The sequence below is a fragment of the Leuresthes tenuis genome, unplaced genomic scaffold (genome assembly GCF_036924035.1).
Source record: "Leuresthes tenuis unplaced genomic scaffold, fLeuTen1.0.hap1 SCAF_16, whole genome shotgun sequence".
Lineage (NCBI taxonomy): Eukaryota > Metazoa > Chordata > Actinopteri > Atheriniformes > Atherinopsidae > Leuresthes > Leuresthes tenuis.
In genome coordinates, this window is record NW_027325370.1 from 30936054 (window position 1) to 30945238 (window position 9185).

Consider the following 9185-nt stretch of genomic DNA (forward strand, 5'->3'; position numbering starts at 1 on the left):
CTTGTTAGAATGATCTTAAGCTGTTGTTTAACCAGCAAAAAACAGCAAGTTACTAACTTTAACCACCAACTATGATGCTGTGAAGTCTGTTCCCAACAATGCTCTTACTCAGAATGTATGAATCGTGCGTTGAACCAGGCCACCTCGCCACATTGTTGGTTAACATTTTATGTATCTCTGGGATCAGGGAAGACAATCAGACTGGTGACATGTGAGGAAGGGCAAGTGACCTGAAACAAGAGGGAAACTTAATCCTTCAAAATAAAACAGGAAATGACAAGACAAGACAGACTAAAAATCAAAAGACCTCACCGCAGTGTGACAGCAACAGTCTCGATAAGTTAAAAGATACCGTGCAGATTTCATGCATAGACACATGAGAAAAGAAATATTTTTAACCTGTATTTAAAAAATGTCTCCATTTGGTGACAGTTTAATCTCCACTGACAGTTTGTTCCACTTGTTTGCAGCATAACAGCTAAATGCTACAAACAAGGTTTAGTCTGGACTCTGTACTGGACCAGCTGTCCTGAGTCCTTGGATCTAAGAGCTCTGCTGGGTTTATATTCTCTGAGCATATCACAGATGTAGTTTAGGCCTAAACCGTTCTGGGATTTGTAAACCATCAGCGGGCTTTTCAAATCTATTCTGTGACTGACTGGAAGCCAATGTAAAGATTTTAAAACTGGTGTGATGTGTTCAGATCTCTTAGTCCTGGTTAAAACTCTAGCAGCAGCGTTCTGGATGAGCTGCAGAAGTTTGATGCTCTTTTTGGGAAGTCCAGTTAAAAGACCATTACAGTAATGGAGTCTACTGCAGATGGATGCATGGATGAGTTTCTCCTGGTCTTTTTGGGAGAGAAAACCTTTAATTCTGTTGATGTTTCTGAGTTGGTAAAAAGCTGCCTTGGTGACAGCTTTGATGTGGCTGCAGAAAGTCAGATCTGAGTCTATCAACACTCCAAGGTTACGAACTTGGTCAGAGATTGTAAGGGCCCGAGTCTCAAGATATTTACCAATGCTGACCCTCTTCTCTTTGCTACCAAACAGAATGATCTCAGTTTTGTCTTCATTTAATTGTAGAAAATTCTCTCTCATCCAGGAGTTTATTTCCTCCAGACACTGACACAGTACATCTGCTGGGCTGCAGTCGTCTGGTGACAGAGACACATAAAGTTGTGTATCAGCTGCATAAGTGTGATAATTGATGTTAAAGTTCTGCAGTATCTGACCCAAAGGGAGCATATACAAGTTAAACAAAAGAGGTTCAAGAATTGACCCCTGGGGGAATCATAGCAAACAGAGTTGGAGAATTGTTGGCATTCTTATTAATCAGTTCAGATAAAAGCAGCTCTCTGGCCTTGCACAGCTCATTGTTATAACTACGCAGGCTTTGTTTGTACAGCTCATAGTGAATCTGAAGCTTTGTTTTCCTCCACTTACGTTCAGTTTTCCTGCATTCTGTTTTCTGGTTTTTGACCGTTGTGGTGTTTCTCCATAGTGTTTTCTGTTTGCTCAAGGTGCTCTTGATTCTTATCGGTGCAGCAGCTTCCATTATATTCAAAATTCTTAAGTTGAAAGACCCGTGTGGACAATGATCCTCATGCCATCTGAATGTATAGACAGAATGGTCGGCAATCTAATATCTATCAGTTCCCTGACTGATGTATCATAAAAAGTTATATTTTCTGTCTTTGCCATTCTGACATGTTGTGTTACAGAGTCCCCAATCAGAATGGTATCTATTCCATTTTGTGTGGCCATTTGGGGCCATTTCTCTTGTTTTTTTTCTTATTGTTTTTATGAGAGTCGCTCTCTGTGAGGAGCAGCTCACTGATTTTGCAGGGTTAGGACACATTGTTCTGTCCGATTCTCTTTGCAAACAGGAGGGCTAATACCGTTTACAAGTATACACTTAGAAGAAAAAGAATAAATCATAAATTTACATCCAAGACTTGTGGAAAGAAGTAGAATGATTTAAAAGCAAATAAAGCAGTAAGCAGCAGGAAGAAGCACTCTTCAGAAGCAGGAAGTACCAATAAAGTTGGATTGGATAATTTTTTTTATTTGATTGGATTGGATTATGATTACAATGAATTGAACTCTAATTGGCTTGAATTGGGTCCCTTGAGATGACATTTGTTGTGATTTGACATTTCACTGTGTAAGAGGAGAGGGACTGATGTAATGTATGTGTTTGAGTGTTTCTGAAAGAACATTTATGTAAAACAAAAAAATATCTATTAAAATGTAACAAATAGTCGACTATTTGCTTTAAATTGTGAGTGCTGGTTAACGAAGAAAAGTTTTAGTCAGGGAGCCCATCCATTTCAAATGTTTTTCACTGAAATAACAGCCTCCCAGCTGTGATTCTGGAGGACCCACCAATCATAGAGCTGAACAGATGCCATTATCTTCTATCAATAAAGAGGTAGAAAAATATCTAATGGGATCACAAACTTCCCCTTTACGTTCCAACACATGGACGCCCCTCCCAGGCTGTTTTTGTAAGGCTCAGTGCTGTCCCTCTGCAGAAAGCTGCATGTTAGGGGAGTGGCCTTGCCATGGCTGCAGGTTTTCCCAGCAGAGTACTGCATTGGATCAAGATGAGAAGTTTTTCCTCACTTTGCGGGTCCGTGATCCGAATGCTATGACTGATCGGTGCATGTGTGAGGACTATCCAGCTTTTTACTATTTGTACTTTAACATTGTTCCTTCCCTCAAAACAAATTGAACAGCTCTGTGACAAGTAAAAAAGACTCCATTTATGTGCTTTTTTAATCTTGTTGACCTTCAGAAGTACTTCCACTCACTGATCAACACGTCAGGGCAATATAAGGTGCTGAAGAAGCCAGGGAATCAACCATTGACATTTTGACTGGGGGTTGATTACTCTGTTTTCTGATCCAAAGACTACCCCCAAACTAAACTAGTGTGGCGCAAGGGGAGGTGGGGGCCGAGCGAGCAGAGGGCACGCACAAAGCAATATTGTCTGTGTACAAAGTAGTAACAGGCTGACTATGCTCTGCTCATAGCCTACAGGTTGCTGACAACGCCACCCTGGGACTTCCACCCAAACAATCAGTTTTCATTAGTGTAACCCACTAGGCAAGGTAAGAGCTTGGGAAAAAATTTGCAATGAGGGAAACACTGGAGTCGGCCAGATTACCACATAGGCAGTTAGACAATCTGGAGAAGACTGGTTGCTCCTGCAGCTGATGAGCGCCGATGAGAAGCAAGTCGTTAGCCTAATAGCATAATTGCCTGAGTCATATTTGAAAAATCTTTGTGTACCGTCAAAAATGCCAGTCAGAGAGATGACTAAGGCAGATAGTAATTTTGGACTCTAAAATGTGTTGTGATAGGCTGAGGACATATGCAATAAGGCAGGGTGATGCAGCAGTGGTAGGAGAGTAAAGTTATATCACAATTTGGCCAAAAAATTACATAGGCAATTATGCTATTAGGCAAACGAAGTGTGTCGACAGGAGTAATCCAGACTCCGCCCAGGGCTCCTGGGAAATCTGCTCAGCCCCACCTAGGACTCAGAAACCAAAGCAACAACACAGCCATGAATGATCGTGACACATTCAAACAGTTGCAATGCTAAGATGTGGGTGGAAACCCAATTAAAAGTTTTTGAGGATCTCATTTTTCTACAAGAAGTTAATGATTTGATTGAAAACAGCTTTCTCTATTATCTTACAAGGAGGAAGGAAGACATTTGCCTTAATTTATTACTCATTGAAACACCCTAGTTTCTCCTTTCACAGCGGTGCTGACTACCACTTTTACACACTTTGACACCTGAGAGAAATGAGAAATTTACAACAGATTTTCTTAGTGCTTTGTGTTGTCAACTAGACTAGAGAAGCACTAAATAAATACAGTGAAGTTACCATTAATTTAAAAGCTTGTAGTTTGAATATCTAATGAGCAGGTGCATGGTTTAAGACTTTTCTCCATTTCTTCACCTTTCACATCTCTGTGCCTCTTTGTTCTTTTAAAGCAATGATAATAAAGATCTATTCTATTCTATTCTGTTCTTCCTTACTTTTGTTATATCAACTGCAATAAATTCAGACACACTAGTCATTCTTAATGCTGATCATGAGATGATAATATTAGTGCATTGATGTAATACTCAGTCTAATGTCTTCAGTTTTTTAATAGCAGAAATGTGCTCTTTTCATTCATTACAGCTCATTTTAATAAAGAGGATCCTGATTGATCTATCTGTATAAGTCAACATCACAGATAGAGTTTCCATCATTAAAAATCATTGTCGATCAAAGTTTCTCTGGCCTTCCAGCATTGTTTCCTCAGATGAGCTACTGATGTGACATTTCTCCATCAGCCACTCTGCTGGTTTCTCTTAACCAAAAGTGATCTTTGGCTTAGCTGAGTCTAATGCATGCATCAAACACCTTGAGTGATTTGGAATTAACATGATCAACAAGTTAATCTAAACATCCTTCTTTTGTAATTGATGAGCCTGACAAAATCTTGAAATCTTGTCAGGAACAGACTAATGCATTGACAAAAATATAGACTTGATCCAATATGGTGCTCTAGAATCTAGTGGAGATTCTGAGGCTCCTCACATGAACCAAATCCAAAGTAGCTGGTGATAAACCGATACTGAGGAAACTCAATTTGAAAGTGTCAAAACATAGGCCCATATCCAAACCCCCTTTCATTTCAAAGATTTTGGATAAAGTAGTTTTTGAGCACCTAATCAACTTTTCTAGGACAAAACAGTTTTTAGGATAAATTTCAGTCACAGAATGTACACTGCAGAGTTCACAGCTCTGGTTTTGCCGAACCTTACCTCTGACACTGTTGATCACAACACCTAAATTAAAAGGATTCAGGACTTGGTAGGGATTTGTGGGTACTGTTCTTGAATGGTTCGTTTCACGTCTTTCTAATTAGACTCTCAGTCTTCATTTAAATTCATAAACTGTAAGCCGTTTTATTCACCGCGGGAGTTCTCCTCGTTTATTCTGGTTGGTGTTTACATCCCACCTCAGGCCTGTGTTACTGAGGCGTTCCAACACCTGGCTGACCAGATAACAGACATGGAGAGGAAACATCCAGACTCCCTGCTCATTGTTGTTGGAGACTTTAACAGAGCAAACCTCAGCCGTGAACTGCCAAGATACAGACAACACGTTAAGTGTTCCACCAGGGACAAAAAAACACTCTGGACCACTGTTATACTGTTTTAAAGGACGCATATCGCCCTGCTCTCCATGCAGCTGTGGGGCTCTCTGATCACTGTGTTAGCCCAATTCTTTCATTGGAAGCCAAAGAATAAGCTGGACAAATCTTAAGTTAAACAAAGTATATATCAGTGGTCACATGTAAAGTATATGGCAGCGCTGGACTCGCAGTGATAAGAGCTCTCACAGGAAATCCATCAGGCCGAGCCCCGATATCCGGAAGCCTTTCATATTTATATTCAGTTCTATCTCACAGAGGTTGTACTCACACTTGACAGAGTATAATTGGCTAATTGTGATAAACAACGTGTGTGTGAGTGTTGTTTTAGGCATATACCAGACCTATCTAACCCAATAGAGATGCTTTGTCTGACCCAGTTGTTTTGTCTAGTTATGCTATCTTAAAGTCTTGGACCATTCAAGGTCATCTATTGTGTATTATGAGCAGAGTGGAAAAGTACAAACTAGGAACATTTTAGTAAAATACAGAATATGAATACATAATGTCTAAGAACAAAGCCAATTATAACAACTGCATGGTTCAATTTTTCACAAACTACAGGCAGAAATTCAAATCTGCTAAGCTGTACTGAAGACTGTGAAGAGATGGATCGCAGAGTCAAAGCTGGAGTTACAGGCCTGCTTTGACTGCACAGATTGGAGTGTTTTCAAGGCTGCTGCTACAGATCTGGCCGAACTCACTGACACTGTGACATCCTACATCAGCTTTTTGAGGACCTATGTGTGCCAACTAAATCCTTCTGCACATACAACAGCAATAAACCCTGGTTCACTGCAAAACTCAGGATGCTTCGTCGGGCCAAGGAGGAGGCCTACAGATGCGGGGACAGAGTCCTGTACAACATGACTAGGAACACGCTGACAAAGGAGATCAAAGTGGCAAAGATGTGCTACACTGAGAAGCTGAAAAAGAGGTTCTCAGCTAACAAGCCTGCATCAGTGTGGAGAGGTCTACAGGAGATCACCAACTACAGGAAACCATCCCCCCACATAGCAGAGAACTGTGAACTGGCTGATGACCTGAACTGCAAGTTTGAGAAGCCAAGCATTCACACCCATCACCGGCTCCAGCATCAAACAAACCTCATCACCTCCTGCACCACCCTCATCCCTCCCTACAGCTCCACAATAATCCCGGTCCCAAAGAAACCAGCTATCTCAGGACTAAATGACTACAGGTCAGTGGCCCTGACATCTGTGGTCATGAAGTCCTTTGAGAGACTGGTGTTGAACCACCTGAAGGACATCACAGACCCCCCTACAGTTTCCATATTGGGCAAACAGGTCAGTGGATGATGCAATCAGCTAGGGACTGCATTACATCCTGCAACACCTCGACTCCCCAGGGACATATGCAAGGATCCTGTTTGTGGACTTCAGCTCAGCGTTCAACACCATCATCCCGGACATCCTCCACTCCAAACTCACCCAGCACACCGTCCCAGCCCCCACCTGTCAGTGGATCACCAACTTCCTGACAGACAGGAGGCAGCAGGTAAGGCTGGGAAAAATCCCATCCGGCACCCGGACAATCAGCAAAGGCACCCCCCAGGGATGTGTGCTCTCCCCACTGCTCTTCTCCCTTTACACCAACGACTGCACCTCAAGAGACCCATCTGTCAAACTCCTGAAGTTTGCAGACCACACAATAGTCATTGGCCTCATCCGGGACGGCGACGAGTCTTCATACAGGCAGGAGGTGGAACTGCTGGCCCTCTGGTGATGTCAGAACAATCTGGAGCTGAACACGCTCAAAACTGTGGAGATGACAGTGGACTTCAGGGGCAACCTGGACACAATCTGTTTGAACTTCTCCCCTCTGGCAGACGTTACAGAACACTGTACACCAAAACATCCAGATCCAAAAACAGTTTCTTCCCCCAGGCCGTCACACTGATGAACAGTCACCCAGTGTCAGTAACCCCCTGACTCCAAAATCAATCATTCACTTTGCACTTTATATGTCTCATAACATCATATCATGCTCAGTATGCTCAATATACTGCCTGTACATAAATGAACAGCATAGTCCTCACTGTAAATAATATAACATGTACATACTGGAATATATAGGTCAGACCTCTGAACACTTGAACACTCATTTCTTCACATTCAAAAACACATTTTTACACCTTTCTTTAACTTCTTGTTTTTTGTTGTCCCTCTTTCTTTCTAGTTGAATGTTATATGTACATCGGGAACTAAGAAAAATATGGAGTCAAATTCCTTGTGTGTTCACATACTTGGCCTATAAAGCTGATTCTGATTCTGAAATCAGATCATGTGTGAAACTGCTGGCCCGTTACGGGGGTCCCTCAGCATAGTCAAATCGAGAAGCGTATCAAATATTCTACATTGCATTGATTGTGCTGATTCCTTGAAAAACGTTTCTTGTTTTTATGTTTATTCTGTCTTTGTATTGCCTGTTCTATTATCTTATTTATTTATTTTTTTACTTCTCTTATTGTATTCTGCTGCAAAGCACTTTGGGATTTTAATCTGAGAAAGATGTTATATAAATAAACTTTGTTTACTGACTTTGAGTGTGAGTTGGTTCACTTACATGTTGCCATAATTCAGACTTACCAAGTAAGGCAAGAAGTTATTTAGCAGAGCTGTCATTAGAAAGATCCAAAACAACATTGATATCATCAGTGAAAAGAATAAAATAATTTAAGTCAGTGTATATCATTGACAGCATCGCAGAATACTCACCTTTAGAAAATAATCTCAAAGAAAATGCAAAGAAAACCCAACTCATCAATAAATTGCTATCAAGATATCATTTTGAAGAAAGCTTGGTTCTTTTTCTTTAACCACAGTGCAAAGGTATCCATTCATTGTCTATACCCATTTCACTCTGTTCAGGGTAGCTGATGCCTATTCCAGCTTCTACTAAGTCAGAGGCAGGGTTCACTTTGGATTGGTGAGAGACAATTAAATTCATAAAGTTAAATTAAAATGTACCAAAGCAATTCAGTTCATACAGGAAATCATCTTTTTTTCCAGGATCCTGAATGATAATTTTCCTTCTCACAGCATCAAATGACCCAGTGTAGTATTGATATTGTCAATACCTGTTTTGCAATTATATCTCTAGTGATCTCTGGTTATTACTGCCAAGAACAGGGTAAGTCATGGCTGCAGTACATCCTACTGGATGGGTGCTGTAACTGCAAGACAAAGGTTAAATCGTAACAGAATTGAATTTAATAGTACTTTATTAATTTAAAAAAAGCATTACTGCAGTATTTATAATTGAGGAAAAATAAAAAATACATAACTGAATTAAAAAATATATAACTAAATAAATAAGAATAACAAACAGATAGTTGTGGTAGAAACCTTCAGAGGTCTCCATCAGTGGGTTGGGCTGTTGTTTCTGTAGCTTAGCAACAACTCAGCTGATGATGTCACTCACAGCGTCAGCAGGTAACTCAGGTGAACTCTAAGCAGACAACATGGACAGAAACTCACAGCCAGCAGTTCAACATCTGGGCTGCAGAGACGCTCCTTCTCAGTGACACGTCCAGGAATCCCACCATCTGTTTTTAACCAGCTCTGTAATCCTCCTCCTTTACTGTTAGCGCTCTGTCTGCAGTCTCTATACGCCCGGATAGTCTTAAAGCTGAGCAGAGAGCTGTTAGAGTTGTTCCTGCAGCCAGGTCCAGGATTCCACCATCTGTTGTTAACCAGCTCTGTAATCCTCCTCCTTTACTGTCACCACTCTGTCTGCAGTCTCTGTCTGCCTGGATAGTCTTTAATCCAGTTAGACGTATTAAGAGTTGTTCCTGTAGCCACATCTTGGTGAAACGAATAATGTTGCCTTGCCAATATTCTTATTGCATTCTCGTCAGGGCATCAAACTTGTTCATATTATCTACAATTAACCTTGAATTCTCATTGATGACCAAGGATTTAAGAAATTGTTCTTACTCCC